Source organism: Caretta caretta, chromosome 6 (genome assembly GCF_965140235.1).
Source record: "Caretta caretta isolate rCarCar2 chromosome 6, rCarCar1.hap1, whole genome shotgun sequence".
Lineage (NCBI taxonomy): Eukaryota > Metazoa > Chordata > Testudines > Cheloniidae > Caretta > Caretta caretta.
In genome coordinates, this window is record NC_134211.1 from 9281487 (window position 1) to 9281865 (window position 379).

The window sequence follows — 379 nt, forward strand, 5'->3', positions numbered from 1 at the left end:
GTGCCAAAGCTGGTTGAAGGGAGGGATGGGGATGGCACTCAGGGGGTAGGGGTGGTACAAGGGTTCAGGTTGTCTCCACTGCATTGCAGAATTTTCTTTCATTACAAAAGATAAGTTTCTAGCCCTCATGGTAGTAGAGTAAACCTTTAAAACATGAAACAAGTGCACCCTAACAACTCAAACCTAAAGCAAATAAAAACCTCCAACTTTTATATTTTAGAAAAATCTCATAATTGTTTAACATTTGGGGCTGGCACAGTTTCCATAACATGTACTGCAGAGGCAGTTTAGTCAAGCTCAGATTAATTAAACAAGAGAGAGATGCACAATAATTCTTATCCGCTTCGGGATCTGATGGTAAGTGCGTTGAGACGTCAGA